The sequence below is a fragment of the Crinia signifera genome, chromosome 2 (genome assembly GCF_055691185.1).
Source record: "Crinia signifera chromosome 2, ASM5569118v1, whole genome shotgun sequence".
Classification (NCBI taxonomy): domain Eukaryota; kingdom Metazoa; phylum Chordata; class Amphibia; order Anura; family Myobatrachidae; genus Crinia; species Crinia signifera.
In genome coordinates, this window is record NC_139218.1 from 286,270,494 (window position 1) to 286,286,882 (window position 16,389).

The window sequence follows — 16,389 nt, forward strand, 5'->3', positions numbered from 1 at the left end:
ATGGCCAGGCCTGATTTATAATGGAGTCACAAGTGGCCAGTTCCCCTGGGCCCCCCTCTAGCCAGTGGTCCCGTGTTGTTGCCATGTATTTTTGAAAGGTATTATGTAGGATGGATTGACCTTAGAAATTGTTTGGTGTATGGAAGCGGATTAGTGCTGCACTTCCACCTATCTGGCAATGTGACAAGGAATCATGAAGTAAGGGGTAGAGGGACTAGCCTAGCCTTTTAATGTGGTATCTATCTATCTATCTATCTATCTATCTATCTATCTATCTATCTATCATTCTATCTATCTATCTATCTATCTATCTATCTATCTATCTATCTATCTATCTATCTATCTATCTATCTATCTATCTATCATGCAGTTTAGCTATTAAGCAGTGACATGCAGGTATATATGTATGGCAAAATGTGGCATGCTGTAGTGGATGTAGCATTCTAGTAGATTGGTGAGTGTTTTGGCAGGAGAAGTGTGAGTGAGGCTCAAGTGTTGTTGTAATTTTGATACATACATTGGCAATTTTATCAGTCACATATTCTGTATTGTAAGCCACTGTGTGTGTGTGTGTGTGGCAGCATCATATATTTTTTTTCCATTAGAAACAGTATTGGCTATGTAATTGTTTGTATGTATGATTTATCATGCTGTAGGTACTTAGGATTGACTGTACAAGGTCTACCTGAATAGCATAATTAATGTTGAACCCCCTTTAACATGCCCACAGATGACCAGAGGGAAGAAGCCGAGGGAGTCAGAGGGGCCCTCCTAAGGCTGCGGCAGCACCTTCTGATAATGGCTGCAGATGTGCAGGACCTCTGCGACCTGCTGCTGTGAAAAGTTTTTTTTTTTTGGTTATGTAAATATTTTTTTTCCTGAAAGTTAGAAGTGGTCTGTGTGTTATTTTATTATTTTACAGTATAAGTATAAATATAAGTATATAAGTATAAATAGTGCTGCTTATTTATGTAAGGTGCAAAAGGATATGGTATATATACAGTATACAGGTATACAGTATATAGATGGGTTTATTGCATACAAGTGGTTGAAAGTGAAGGGTAATGTAAAGATGTACATAGTGTGTTGATGTGTATGTGTGTGTTTGAATGTGAAGAATAATAGATGATGTAATACATAGCACATGGGCTTAAAGGGGCGAGAAAGAATGTGGTGAACTTAGCATGATGTAAGGGTTAATCTAAAGTGGTATTAAAGTGTTTAATTATCAATTAGATAAATAATAGATGACCATTAAAAACAATCCCTTTTTAATGAGGTTGCCTAATTGCATAAGTGGGTCATGTTACAGATTTGGGTGTTCAGATAAGAGTGGTGATTTGTGCGTAAATACACCGCATCGGTGCGTACGGGCAGGTTCCCGTCCGTTCTGACGCGGTAAGACCGTGCATACGCTGTAAGACCGTGCAGAATATGTGTGTGTCCACCGCACACGCATGGTTTGGATGTCGTCTGTAAACACGCCCTCTTCTTAAAGAGCGAGTCCGTCCGAATGCGGAGGAACGGTGGGCGTTTTTTTGTACGATGTCCGCACAGCGTGGTGTGCGGACCTCTCCGAAATAAAGCGGAAATATACGCACCAACCAGAATAAGGGCCAATGATTCAAATATGACCAGGGCCATCATCCTTCAAGCCTTTTGTAGCATTCTAATATTGCATGGTGTGCCTGACATTGTAATTAAGGCCCTTATTCTAATTGACATGGTCACCTTGAAGAGGGGTCCGTGGGGCAGCGGCAAGGGGCTGCGCTAATGGGATCACCCAGCTTTTCATTTAAGCTATTTAAGACCCCAGAGAGATGTCTTACATATGCGTGAGCTGTAGAAATCATTTGATGGTAGGCAACCTTCGAATGATTTCCACACGCAAAGTACGCAAACATATATATTTGCATATATTTGCATGCATGCAGGGAAACTCGCCGTGCAAGGGGGGCACACGGTAATGTGGGCAGGGGGTGGCGCGTGGATGAATCGCAAAGCTGAGAATTTTGCAGCTTTGTGAATCAACCAGAATAACCTCCTAAATTAGAAACCATCAATTCTCAAAACAACAAGTTGAGTTTAATAGTTTTTGCAGGAAGAACCTTCATTTTGTATACATTAAGCTGGATCATAGGCAGATTGACGAAGGCCAATAATCAGGGCTGTCTTGCAGATGACAGCCAAGGAACAAAATGAAGGCCTAATTTATTCCCTGCTTCTCAGCTATCACCCCTCCCTATGTACTGTAGGTGGTAAAGTTCTTAAGGTGATGCCAAATGGCTCTGTCAATGTAACTAGTAGTAGTAGTAGTACGTTTATTTATAAGGCGCCGCAAAGTGTCCGCAGCGCCGTACATAGCAAACAAAAAACAAATTACAAGGTAACGTACAGGGTGTGTTGAAAAATACAGTATAAATAGGGGTATAGCTGGTAGAACTAAAATCAGCTTCAGTTCAGAAGTAGGTGTCAAAATTGTCGAGGAGACTGAAGATGAAGTAGAGGAAGGGAAGAACAGGACAGGAGCACAGGTGAGGTAAAAAGGTAGGGTGAGTATGTGAGGAAGAAGGACCCTACTCATAAGAGTTAACATACTTAAAATAGGTGGGTGGACGAACGAAAAACAATAGGATAAGTAGGAACGGAGGGGAACGGAGGCAGGATAGGAGGATCAAAAGAGGTTAGGAGGAGGGATAGGCTAGTCGAAAAAAGTGGGTTTTGAGGGAGCGCTTGAAGGAGGTAAGGGAATCAGAAAGCCTGATGGGTGGCAGGAGGTTGTTCCAGTGCAGAGGGGCAGCGTGAGAGAAGTCTTGGACATGGGAGTGGGAGGAGGTGATTAGGTGAGAGGTCAGTCGGCGGTTAGCGATGGAGTGAAGAAGACGGGAGGGAGTGTGGATAGAGATCAGTGAAGAGAGGTAAGGAGCGGTGGAGGAGGAGAGAGCCTTGTAGGTGGTGGTGAGGAGTTTAAAGAGAACTCGGAAAGGAATGGGGAGCCAGTGAAGAGATAGACAGAGGGGGGAGGCGGAGGTAGAGCGGCGGGAGAGGACTTTCTAATGCCAGCTGGGAAGCCTAAAGCCAAAGTCTCCTTAAAGGCCCATACACACTGGGCGACTTTGAGCTAAAAGTCGCTCAAAACAGCAGGTTTGAGCGGCTTTCAGTTCAAAGCCGCCCAGTGTGTATGGCCCGGCGATGAGCACTGCTGCGCGCTCCCGCAACATCGCCGGAAAAGTTGTTCATCTGCTGGTTATACCAGCAGATAAGCGGCTTTTAAGGATGGCTTTGCATAGCGCTCCGCTATGCAACGCCGTCCTCCCCCCTCTCTGCCAAGCAGGGGGAAAAGCCGCTCAGTGTGTATGCACTGAGCGGCTTTCCCCACAGCGAGGTTTTTCATCATCGCTGTCCATACACGCTGGGCATAGTCACCCAGTGTGTATGGACCTTAACAAGCCACAAGCATTAGATCATGCATGCCAGTTGTTTACCCTTCATTTACATGTACATGTGCAGTATGACTGGGGAGTCCCTGGGCAGGGCAGATGACAGGGGGGGTCAAAGGGGACAAGTGTGACGGGCCCCAGCAATCTCAAGGGCCCCAGAGCTTTCATGCCCCATCACAGCCGCTGGCCTGTCAGTGACCCTCGCGGCCAGGCCGTCTACTGTGCACCATCTGTGTGTGGCTGAGTCTGACTGACTCACTGTGAGCCACTGCTGTCTACTGTGTGTGCGCCCTGCCGTTCGGTGCTCAGAGCCAACTACTCTGTGTGTGCACATGGCCTGTGGCCGCAGGCGCACAGCCATACCCACCGATGGCACTGTAGCCTCAGTCTCTGGCTCCTGTACTTTTATAGCACATGCACAAGTCGTCTGTTCCGTGCCTGCTCGTAGTGCTCGGTGTTCTTTTGTGAAAGTGACAGGCCAGCAGAAGGCAGCAGCCAGAAGCCAGGCCAACAGGACTGAGAACGAGAGAAGTCTGCACCTGAAAGCAGGATCTGGAGCAGCAAAAGGTTAAATGAGGCTCGTACAGAAGAGGGTTGTGTGGATTTGGCATTAGGTGGGGGCCCCAGAAATATAATTGTACAGGGCCCCAAGATTTCTGTTGCCAGCCCTGTCCCTGGGCACCCATACATGTGTGTTGAGCAGCATCACACGGGTAGCTACATGTATATTAGCCAAGGGCACCTTGGGCCTATAAGCCAGCCCTGTGTTAAGGTACATACACACTCTACAATCTGTGCATGAATGATATTGGTGACCGATTTTCCTTGAACTTCCCAGAGGTGTTTACAAAACAGATGGTACGTGTACACGAAAGATTTTCTTTCAAGCTGGTCGCTGGTGAAAACAGGACACTGGGCTATATGCCCACTGTGCAATAATCGTTCATTGAGCATTTCGCCCCATGTGTAAACAGCTTTATTAAATTGCACTGTATGTTTGTAAAATAATAAAAAAAATATTTTTTTTAAAAACCTGCGTGGGGTCCCCCATCCCAAGTTTAACCAGCCTGGGGCTCTTTGAATACAGGGGACAAAATGAGTAGGGGTCCCCTGTATTTCAGCAACCAGCACCAGGCTCTTGATCCGGTCCTGGTTCCAATATTACGGGGGGGGGACGACAAAAAGAGAAGGGGTCCCCCGTATTTTGGAACCAGCACCCGGCTCCAACAGCCAGTGGTGTAATGCCACAGCCGGGGGAGACTTTTATACAAGCTCCCCCGGCTGTCACATTAACACCCTGGCTGGTCAGCCCTGCTTGGGTACCTGGGAGAGTGGGGACACCCCCAATAAAGGTGCCCCCCCAAAAGGCCATCCCCAGGCAGGGTTAAAGCCTGGGGCTGTCCCCAGCACCTGTTAGCGGTGGGTGCCGGCTGATAGTAAATTAACCATTGGTGGTCAGTTACATTTGGGGAAAAAAAGACATTGATAGCCAGAGGGGGTTAAAAGGGGCATAAATGCATTGGTGGTCTGTGGGTTAATAAATCTATAAATACATTGGTGGCCAGAGGGGGTTAAAAGGTGCATAAATGCATTGGTGGTCAGTGGATTAATAAATGTCTAAATACATTGGTGGCCAGAAGGGGTTAAAAGGTGCATAAATGCATTAGTGGTCAGTGGGTTAATAAATCTATAAAAGCATTGGTGGCCAGAGGGGGTTAAAAGGGGAATAAAAGCATTGATGGACAGTGGGGTTGTACTGTATACTCACAGCTAGTGTCCAGTTTCCGAGAGCGTGCTCAGCCTCTCTCCAGTCCAGCGGCGCTGTGTAATGGTGCCATGCAAGGGACGTGGCTTCCAGTGGATCACTCTTCCCGGCACATCCATCCAGCGCGGCTCACTCCTCCCGGAGCATCCATCCATCGCGGCTCACTCCTTCCGGCGCATCCACCTGGCGAGCAGCAAACGATGGCAGAGCAGGTCAAAATTGACCTGCCTGCACGGGCGACGAACGCCGCTGTTGACCGACCGGCGGGTACGCGCATCGTCGCTCGTCGGGTCTGTCTATACACACTGTACAATTTTTGGCCCAATATCATTCATAAGGGCCAAAATGAACCATATTGGTCATAAAAATCGTACAGTGTGTATGCACCATTAGAGTACGGATCAGTGGTTGCTGACTATAGTGCACTTGGTGTTTGTGTGTTAGACAGTTTAGACTACTGTATGTTGTGTATAGCACTATTCAATTGGTGGCGCTATATAATCATACAACACTAATAAGTATACAAATTATAATAGTAATCATCTTCATCATCATCGTTATCATCATCATCATCATTATCATCATAAATTATACCAAACATTTGTACAAAACTTTAAATTCCAATTTCAAAGAAATTCTAGTTTTTCAGAAATACGGTATATGATTAGTAGATTATATTTATTGCTCCACAATATCTTTCATAATAAAATGAATAAAAATGTTAGTGGTGATAGCCAATATTAACATGACAACTACAAATAAAGTACCCTTTTAATTTATGTCATAGGACGGGATGTTCTTACATCTGACGTCCCTTTTCGCCCCACATTGGTGGCTACCGCATTTATACTAATTACATATGCACTAACATATGCGATTAGTAACGCAAAGGACAACTCTTGCAATAGGAACTGTCCTTTTGATGTGGCATCGTCCCTGGACTTCCGGGTCTGAGAGGGCGTAACTACCATAGGTGCAAGGCTATGGAGCCCAGAGCTGAAGGGGGTCTATTTTTACTGTCTAGGGGCCAGATGTATCAAGCTTCAAAAGTGATAAAATGGAGAGTGATAAAAAGCCAGCCAATCAGTTCCTACCTGCCATGTCACAGGCTGGGTTTGAAAAATAACAGGCAGGAGCTGATTGGCTGGCTGTTTATCACTCTCCATTTTATCACTTTTTGAAGCTTGATAAATCTGGCCCTAAGTAATATGTTTTAGATGCATTTATCACCATCAGTTGCTAAATAGGGGGCCCTTACAAACTTTTGCTATTGAGCCTACGAACACCTAGTTACGCTCCTGGACCCGGGAGTCCCTCTGTGCATGTGCAGAGTGACGGCGCTGGCAGTGGGGCATGCTGGGAGGGATGGATGATCCCTCACACAGCACTGTGGAGAGAAGCCTATAAGCTTCTATAGGGTGTTATCAGCAAAAGCTGGCCATTCCATCCACAGCGCTGCCCCGACGGGGGGGGGGGCTTTACTGCATATGAACATGCAGTAAAAACTCTGATAATGGTTTTTACCTCATTTTCGGTTTGGAACATCCCACCCATAGTAATTGCATTATTCATAGCCACATGAATTGTATTAGAAAAAAACAAATTCTTATAAACTAAAGAACATTATTGTTTTCATGTTTGTAACTGAAGCTAATGTTTATAGCATGTTTAATATTATAATGTTACAGGGAACAGAGACATTTTAATAATAATTAGAAAATTGCAGTTGAATAATTTCCACTAGAGATCAACATATTAAATGTAATTATGTAAAAAGGAAAAATCATTATATTAGTATAATGAATAATGACTAAAAAATGCAAAGCCTTTGTACATCTCCCATTATTTAGACATCATGGTGTGTTCATTTCCTCGCTTCGTTTTTTTACGATGTGGCTCTACAGCTATTTTGCCTTATTTTTCAACATGCATGTGCTGAGAGGTTCCGAATGCTCACGTCCACTAAACACTTTAATATTAAACTTTCTCAATGCTCTTGGCACAAGAAAGACTGTTAATAAAGAAGCAGAAATAGACGATGACGCCACATATTTCCCCTTTGGGTTTTTGAAGTGGAAAAATAAAAGTAATGTCCTTAACAATGTGTTTTCTGCACATCTTCTCATGTCCATGCTGGTTTGACATCAGAGTACTAGAAACACTGGGTAGAAATCTATGTCACACAAGACCTAGTCAAACGACTAAATAAAGGGGAATGTAAAGATACTGCAGGACACTGTGGGGTAGATTTATTAAGCTCAGTAAAGTGATAAACTGTCTGGTTTTTATCATTGGCCAATCAGCTCCTACCTGTCATATTTCAAATCAGGCCTGTAACTTCGCAGGTAGGAGCTGATTGGCCGGTGATAAAAAACAGACAGTTTATCACTTCACCGAGCTTAATAAATCTACCCCTGTGTGAGGCAAAGGGGCCAATTTATTCTATCTTCTAAGAATGAAAATAGGTGATGTTGTCCATAGCAACCTATTCGATTCCAAGGATCATTTCTCTATCTATTGCATCCTAGAAAATGATACAATATACTGTGGGCTTCACCTCTTCTCATTTTTGAAGCTTTAGTAATATTTGCCCCTAAGTGTCTGTGTATTAAACCTGGTCATATCCAGATTTGCATCAAAGTTTCCCAAACTCAGCCATTAAAGATATCCATGCTTTAGCAGAGCTTACTTAATCAGTACTTCAGTCAATTTGAATTAGCCATCTGGACTCAAGCGTGGTAAACTTACATAGTTACATAGTTACATAGTAGGTAAGGCTGAAAAAAGACTTGCGTCCATCTAGTTCAACCTGGTATAGATATCTATTGCTGATTTGGTAGGTTCTGGTATTTTACAGACAAATTATATTTCTTATTTGTACCCATGGATGTTTTTCTCCAGTAAATGTTTGTCTAACTTTGCCTTAAACGCATTTAATGAGCCAGCCGTTACCACCTCTCTGGGAAGAGAGTTCCAGAGTTTGACTGTTCTGACCGTAAAGAAATTCTTTCTACTAGCTGAATGAAATCTTTTTTCCTCTAATCTAATCTCATGCCCTCGCGTCCTAGATTCCTTTCTAGTAGAAAATAGGGTGTGTGACAGTTCCTTATATTGGCCCTTGATATACTTGTACATGTTGAGCATGTCCCCCCTTAAACGTCTCTTTTCTAATGTAAATAGTCCCAAATTGCTTAATCTCTCCCCGTAGCTTAAATTCTCCATTCCCCTAATAAGCTTTGTTGCACGCCTTTGGACTTTTTCTAATTCTATGATGTCCTTTTTATAGTGTGGGGCCCAGAACTGTACTCCGTACTCTAGGTGAGGTCTCACCAATGCTTTATACAGTGGCACAATTACCCTTGAGTCCCTAGTTTCCATTCCCCTCTTAATACATGCCAGAATTTTGTTGGCCTTTTTTGTAGCTACATTACAATGGGCACTACATCCTAGATTGCTGTCTATTTGGACTCCTAGATCCTTTTCAAGTATGGAATTACCCAGTTCCTCTCCGCTAAGGTTGTAACTTGCACACTGGTTGTGTCTCCCAAGGTGCATAACCTTACATTTATCTACATTAAACCTCATCTTCCATTTTTTTGCCCACTCATCTAGAATTGCAAGATCATTTTGAAGCATGGTGACATCTTCTGGTGATTTGATGACTTTGCTAAGTTTTGTATCGTCCGCAAAGATGGATACATTGCTGAGTAACCCTATCCCAATATCGTTAATAAAAATGTTAAACAAAATGGGCCCCAAAACCGAACCCTGGGGCACTCCACTTAGTACCGGTATCATATCTGATACGGCACCATTCACAACCACTCTTTGTTCTCTATTACATAGCCAATTCCCTACCCATCTGCAGATATTTTCACCCAATCCTAGGTTCTCCATTTTATTAATCAATCTCTTGTGTGGGACAGTATCAAATGCTTTAGCGAAATCTAGGAAAATCACATCTACAGCATTTCCATTATCGAGGTTTTTGCTAACCTCTTCATAGAACCCTAGTAGATTAGTTTGGCATGAACGATTTTTCACGAACCCATGTTGGTTAGTACTGAGTAGACGGTGATGATCTAAATATTCCTGGATACCATCCCTTAAAAATCCTTCAAATAGTTTACCCACAATTGATGTTAAACTAACGGGTCTGTAATTAGCGGGATCTTCCTTTTTTCCTTTTTTGAATATTGGCACTACCTCTGCTATTCTCCAATCTTTTGGTACTATACCTGACGATAGTGACTTGCTAAAGATATAATGTAGGGGGGTAGCTAGTTCATCCCTTAATTCCATTAATACCCTCGGATGAATCCCATCTGGCCCTGGTGACTTATTTGTTTTGAGTTTGCTTAGCCTCAGTATTATTTCCTTCGGCGTGAAATCCACAATGAGATCTGGCTTATTTGTCCCGTTTGTGGTAAATGTTCGTTCCACAGTCTGCTCTCCCTTAGTAAATACTGATGAGAAGAACTCATTTAACAGTTTTGCTTTTCCCTTGTCCTCAGTAACACTTTTTCCACTAGTATCAGTTAGTGGGCCTATGTTTTTCTTAATTAAACGTTTACTATTTATGTATTTAAAAAACTTCTTTGGGTTGGTTTTGCTTTCAGTGGCTATGCACTCTTCATATAATATTTTAGCTGCTTTGATTACCCCTTTACAAGTTTTGTTTGATTCTTTGTATTTTGCGAACGCCTCCTCATTCAAGTTATTTTTATAGAATTTAAAGGCTCTGGTTTTATTGTTGATAGCTGACCTTACTTCTTTGTCCAACCATGGTGGCTTTTTTTTGTTGAATTTACCTTTAGTTACTTTAGGAATGTATTCAATAGTTAGTGAATCAAGCACCTTTTTTAGAGTATCCCACATTTCCTCTGCATTTTTTCCCTCCATAACAGTTTCCCACCCAATTCCTGTTAGGGCTTCCCTGAATAATTCAAAGTTCGCTTTTCTGAAGTTTAGTATTTTTGCAGATCCTTTTTGATGTAATTTACTGAAGTTGATTTCCAGTGAAACCATATTGTGATCACTATTCCCTAATTGTTCAATTACTTTTGTGTTTGAAACTAAGTCTGTGTTATTTGTTAATACTAAGTCCAAGAGCGCCTCATCACGAGTTGGAGTTTCTACCGTTTGTGTAATAAACTGGTCTTTAAGTAAGCTTAAGAACCCATTGCTTCTTGCTGATTTACCTGTTTCGTTTTCCCAATCAATGTCGGGTAAATTAAAATCCCCCATAATTAATACCTGACCCTGATTTGATGCTTGTTTGATTTGGTTTAAAAGAAGAGACTCTTCCCTTTCATTTATATTTGTCGGTCTATAGCATACCCCTATTATAAATTTGTTTTTTGGTTTCTTATTATTGTCGGTTATCTCTGCCCACACTGTCTCCGAGTTGTCGTCTTCCAGGTCTGTGCTCATATTTTTCTCACATGATGTTAAGTTATTATTTACATATAGGCACACACCCCCGCCCCTTCTATTTTCCCTGTCTTCCCTGTAGAGTGTATATCCCTCCATGTTTAATGCCCAGTCATGCGACTCATTACACCATGTTTCTGTAATACCAATGATGTCGTAGTCATCCCTACTGATCACCGTTTCAAGTTCCCCGATTTTACTCACTAAGCTTCTTGCATTAGCCAGTAAGCATTTTAATTTATGTTTATTTTTAGATATGGCTCTAATATTGTGATTAGTTTCACCCCAGGACCCATTTGAATTCTTTACTAGCTTCCTCTTTCCCCTCTCCCCTTCAATAGACTCTCTACAGGCCTCCCCACCATGCACACTGCCTGCCCTCTCCATAGTTCCGGGAATTCTTCCTCTGTCATTCCCTCCTTCCCGTATACTAAGATCATCTGTACCTAAGAACTGTAATGGGGTAACGTGACTGTTACAACATAACATTTTATTACATGACATTCCTGATGCACCCTGAGAGTTACCCCCGATTATACCCTTGTTATGTCCCAGGACTTCTTTACAGAATAATGGTAGAAGTCAAGGGAAGCCTCCACCAAGGTCATGTTTTTGCGAGTATCATGTACAAGGTGGGCCTTAGGCCCTTCAGGAGGGTCACTTTTGCATGATGGAAATGAATAAACAAATCACATCTCACATCTACTGTAGGTGGGAATTTAATAGGATGAGAGAATCAGAAAGTGCAAGATGTAGTAAGACTTTCCCAGTTTTTTAAAGTAGCATTCATTTACACTGCAAAACCAGATTGATTTTGCAAATGTTTGCCGCTTTAAAAAAACTGGGGCAATCTCACCAAATCTCTCACTTTCTGATTCTCTCATCCTAATAAATTTCACCCCTGGGCTCCATCTTCCAGAAAAGCTCTCCTCCCTATCACATCACCTATTAAGATGAAAGATTTACAAACATCTTGCAGTTAGATGGGCATTTTGGGGGAGATGTATCAGGCCTCTTTTAGGGCCAGATGTATCAAGCTTCAAAACGTGATAAAAGGGAAAGTGATAAACAACTAGCCAATCTGCTTCTACCTGTCATGTGACAAGCTGGGTTTAACAAAATGACAGTTATGAGCTGAATGGATGGTTGTTTTTCACTCTCCACTATATCACTTTTTGAAGCTTGATACATCTGTCCCATAGAGAGGACAAGTGGAGAAGTTGTCCATAGCAACCAAAAATCTTTGACCTATCATTTTATAGAATGTACTTGATAAATGCTGTCTAATAGCTGATTGGTTGCTATTTTCCCCTTAGGAACATTTCCTTTAGAAGGCTTGCTACATTTCCCCCTTTCCTTTAGAAGGCTTGCTACATTTCCCCCTTTCCTTTAGAAGGCTTGCTACATTTGCTACATTTCCCCCTATCTTAATGATTTTTCCCTTTATGGAAACTCTTAATTGGTAATGCTAAAAATTGGTTAGTCTATCAAGTTTAAAAGATCCTCAAAGAAAGGACATACAGTAGGGTCTCCTGTAAGCATATGGCCTGGACACATGATGTTCAGTCTGTTTATGAGACATTACTGCAGTAAGACCAAGCCAATTTTTCATTTCATATGGAAAATGTATAGGGTAGAGATAAGGGTCACATTTTTTAAAGCAGCAACTTACACTGAAATAAAAACAGGTTGATTTTGCCATGCAATTGATTGCTACTTTAAAAAAAAATGGGAAAAATCTCCCCAAATCTATAATTTTTTATTACATTTGGCCCGAGCTGCTTGGTTTTGTTGAAAACTAAACTCATCTGAGCAGCAGCGGTTTGACTTATACTGATTCCTGGCTTGGGTTACTTTAGGGTAGGACCTGAAATGTAAAAAAGTAATCTTGCGCGTTTCTGATAGTATGCAAGTACCTCCTTGCGATTTTGGGGCTGATTCTGGATCATGGTAGGTGGTTGCGCATGCAAATTTCTGTGCATGTGCAAACACGACTGCGAATGGCCGTGGCAAGTTGCTCACTCACCGGGAAGTTCGCATAGGGGAGGAAGGGATGGGGGCAGGGGCGGGTGGCGTCAGGACATGGGAACGGCCAGTGTTTTATGGGCATCAACATGATGAACGCTCGCATTCCCATGGGTACGCGGGCGGGCTGATGCCTGCTGGGGTCAGCGGCTGAGGTCACATGATGTCAGCCGCTCGCCCTGTCTTATGCTGCCTAGCGATTCAACTGCAATCAGGCCCTATGTGCAGTGTAATATGAATAAGTTGTTCTACTGTGTGGTATTATTTGAAGCATGCTTGTTTGCCCGTGTCCCTTCCTTGTGAGTCCAGACTACTTTTTGTGGTGCATGGTGCTATGCCTTTATTAAGTTTGGGAGAGAGGATGCAAATTTATATGTTGTAGGATCAGAGGCAGAACTACCGGCAGTATAGTCCCCAGGGACCCACTCCTGCCATGGCTGATAACCGATAAGACAATTTTTTTAGGGGTCCAGGCGCAGGTGTTGGAATGGGTCTTGAAGGATGAGTGTAACCAGTGATCCCAGTTAACTCAATCCCATGAGACTATGCATGGGGTCCATGGAGTATATGCTGATATCTGATTGAAGGATCCAATCATATGCTCCTCTGATGCTGCTGCTCCTGGGACCTGGCATGAGATTGCTGATAAACAGTGGTAGAGCGCAGGTTCTCTTTCTCCTCCTGATCCCTATACTTTATGTATTGCAGTTGCTAGGCAGGATGCAATGTGGCTAGGTTTAGTCATCTGACAGCACTGGCTGTAGTCTGGATGAGGTATCTGCAGAACTTCTTCTGCACAAGCAACTGCCAGTTACACACCCTTCCCTGTTCCACTCTATTCTACCCTTTCCATCTCTCCCCTACTCTATGATGATGATGATGATGATGATGATGATCATCATCATCATTCACACTTGTTAAAGTAAAATGGTCCTAAATGGATGATTACAAATCAAAAAGTGGTACTTGTGCAGTTTCACGGGGCTCACTTTGCTCACCCACGCTGCGGGTTCGGTGGCTCGCTACGCTCGCCACTCTATCTAAAATCAACTCCATGCCAACATGGATAGTGGGGGTATGAACTATCCATGTTGGCATGGAGTTAAGTTAGTTTATTTTAGATAGTTTGCCGAGCGTACAAAACGGAAGTAGCACGCCATGCTGGCTCCGTGAAACTACACAAGTACCGAAAAAGTCCCCCCATTATCTATTTATCTATCCACTATCTCCATTCTCCACATCCCAATGCCATTAAGTGCGAAACCCCAACCCAGTATTAGAGGAATGCTCAGCAGGACTGGGCACAGTCAGAAGAGCCATTCAGGATTGTCTCCCACTTTTTTCTGCTGTTATCCACTGCTTTCCAATGTCATCCAATGCCTCACCTCCTCATCTCCTTGTCACCCACTGCCTCATGCTGTTTCCCACAGCCCAGTCATCTTCTGCCTTCTCAGTCACCCACTGCCCTCCCAGTACCATTTCTGCCTTCCCAGTCAATACATGCCTCTTGCTCTCTGACACTGCTTCTCCTTGTCACCTACTGCCTCTACCTGTCACCTAATGCCTTCTTCTTGTCACCCACTTTTTCCTGCTTTCACCACTTTTTCTCTATTATCCTCTGCCTCCCCAGTCATACACTACCTCCCCCTGCCATCCTCTATGACTCTAGTTACCCAATGCCTCTCAAATCACCCTCTGTGACTCCAGTCACCCACTGCCTCCCAAGTCACCCACCATCTCTCCCTGCCAACCACTACCTACTCAGCCTCTCCTCTACCTCTCCCCATTACCAACTGTCTCTTCCTGTGGAGCAAAGCAGGGGGCCTAAAGCATACATGTGTACTTGGGTCCACCAATTTTGGTAAACTGAACCCCTGATATGTGTGTGCAGTTAGGATTTTAAGTACTTATTTGTGAATATGCAGCCCTTGGAATGTTTTTTTATCTCCACTTATCAGAGCAATAGAAAATTATCAATATAGAATTGCTGGAGCAGCTAATCCATGCTCAGCACAGGATAATGGATTCATTTGTAAGTGGATACTTAAATCTTTGTCTTTTGTATATGAGCAGAAAGCTTGCTGGTTCACACATGAGTCATGGTACTTAAAGACTGTACTTTAATGGGAAATGAATTAATCATTCTAAAAATATAAATACAATAATAAGAAAAATGAAAAAATTGAAACTTAAGCAAAAATGCTTTATTAAATAATAATGCATTATTTTTTTCACACCTTGCTATCACCATCCAGAAACTTCTAGAACTACTTTATTCACTCAGGGCCACATTTCTCCAGGCCTATAAACAAGGACATTTCTAGACAATTTGGGTGTGCAAACATTAACCCCCCCCCCCCCCCCCCCATCCATAGACATTGTAAAAATAATAAAATGGGCATCCTCATCAGGGGGCATGGCCTCACTGCAATGGGTATGGCCTTGAAGGAAAATACTACCCTTCCCCATGGGTCAGTGGTCACAAAACTTATGGCACCCACTGTTCCTGCCTTCCTCTTTAGCCTCTAATAAATGTCCCTACCAAAATGGCAAACAAATCCTCTAGCATCCTTCACAAGTGTCTCCTCTAAGTTGATGGCCAATTTGGGAAGCACTGCCCTGGCCAGTCTGCAGAATAGACCTGAATACACAGTTCAAACCTTAAACAGTAATCCACTTATAATAACCTGGAAGTAATTTCTAATGAAAAACAAAAAACATTGTTGCAAATTAAAATAATTTATAGCACGTACATGATAAGTTGCTATTTGTCTCAATGGAATAAGGATCATAAGTACAGTAGATTTACTTAAAGTTTGGTATGCATCATAAGATAGCTAATGTCTAGGTAGACAGTCAATATGTGGACACCAAAAGGTCAATATGCAAAAGACCAACATTGGCAAAAGGTCAACATGCACAAGTTCAACATTGTTCTCTTGTGGTTGCGCATCCACTACTATAGATATAGTATAGGTCCTAGTATCTGACCTCCCAGATGCTTTGATAATATACTAACGCGTTTCCCAGCCTACTTTTTTGATCAGCGGCTTCCTCAGAGATAATGCATCCAATACATTATCTCTGAGGAAGCCGCTGATGTGAAAAAGTAGGCGGGGAAATGCATTAGAATAGTATCAAAACATCTGGGAGGTCCACCCTACATTCGTGCAAAATGACATGGTGGCCATTTTTCCAGAGATTTGCATATGATCTGCAGTGAAGCCACTTTGAACATGGTGAGGGTGCCATGTTTCTGGAGATCTGGCCATGTACAGTAGACTGTGCTGCTAGACAGCTAGAGATAAAATGACCTGCATTGAGCATCTCCTCTCTGAAACTGCCCCTGCTCTAATGCACATCGGGACAACAATCATTTTAAAAATTCCATTATACAGACTTTATTTGATATTCATATATTGGATATTTATTTATCAGTTCTTTCTTTACTTTTTCGAATGCAAATAAAATCAATGTGTAGTTTACAATTTTGCATATACATTATAGGTATAAAATACGTGGTATGTATAGAGAACAATCCATTGTATTACTAGAATTACCATGTGGTTAGACCTATTGAGAAAAGAAACCAGTATAATTATAGTACTGAATTACAGTTCATATTGAGATAAATTTAAGGTAGACATCCTGTACTTACAAATTAATTTCTCATGCTATTGTTAAAGTCAATTCATTTAAGCTGCTCAGCGTTCTTTACTCCTTGAT